Raw genomic sequence first — 1051 nt, 5'->3', positions numbered from 1 at the left:
AAAGGGAATGTGAAAAATCGAGGCGACAAAAGTTTTCGTGTATAAATCCCCATAGTAAAAATTATGTTCAAGGAGCTACTGGAAGTCTTAAAAGCAAAGCAATCTGATTTTTCTGCCTTTTCATCTTTGCCTTAAAAATACTTGGAAGTACGAGTATTATCGATACTTTTTTTCAAATATGAGTACTGGCATCGATTCTTCTTTAGAGTGTTTTAAATGAGTACTAGTATTGATATTTTTCTAAACAATTCTATCACTAGTAATGTAGGCGTCCAGACACTAAGGTCGGTGTTATGCAGACAAACATTTGTTTGCCAAATTAAATGGCGGCTGCTTAGTTTGCTCGGAGGTGGTTATGTCGAGTTTGGCACAGGGTTGCACGTTCATTATGGTTTTCATGGCTATTGCCAACACGAAATGAGAATTTCAGATGTACATAACGCGCAAAATTTAAAATTTTTGTATATGACAACACCGAATTTGCTGCAGTTTGACCAAACAAAATTAGTTTGCTGTGAGAGTCGCCAAACTCGCTCTCTCCGAGTTTGCTGCAACAACAATTGCACGCAGTTTGCCAAACAAAATGTCTGCATAACACCGACCTAAACTGTTTTCGAAGACAGTGAAGAAGACGAGAAGGGAATTGTGTCCTCTTTCAGACATGTCAAGTCTTGAAAGCAATTTTTTTCGCATTCTCTTTTGTGTTTCCTATTTGCTCCCACACGCGTCAACTTTAATTGAATTCAAGTCCTTAGTTCTTTAAATGGGAAGCAACGAAAAGATCAAAAGTGACAAGAAAACTTGAAACGAATTGACGGTACGGAGGTATCTGTACTCTTACTCTCTCTTCTCACCTCCTTCGCCTACGAATGAGCAGACTTGAAAGCTAGACTTGATCCGAAAGGGGATTAAATTTATATGTGTGTCTGCATTGCTATTGAATCTGTATATAAGGTGGTAGCAATTGCATACAAGTAAAAATCCCGTGTGTTTTGTAATTGCTTTTTGGTACATCAGAATGTCAAAACGAAAGAAAAAAGGAGATAGTCTC

Source organism: Rhagoletis pomonella, unplaced genomic scaffold (genome assembly GCF_013731165.1).
Source record: "Rhagoletis pomonella isolate Grant_MI unplaced genomic scaffold, Rhpom_1.0 Rhpom_scaffold_00007, whole genome shotgun sequence".
NCBI classification, from domain to species: domain Eukaryota; kingdom Metazoa; phylum Arthropoda; class Insecta; order Diptera; family Tephritidae; genus Rhagoletis; species Rhagoletis pomonella.
This window is presented reverse-complemented; position numbering follows the sequence as displayed.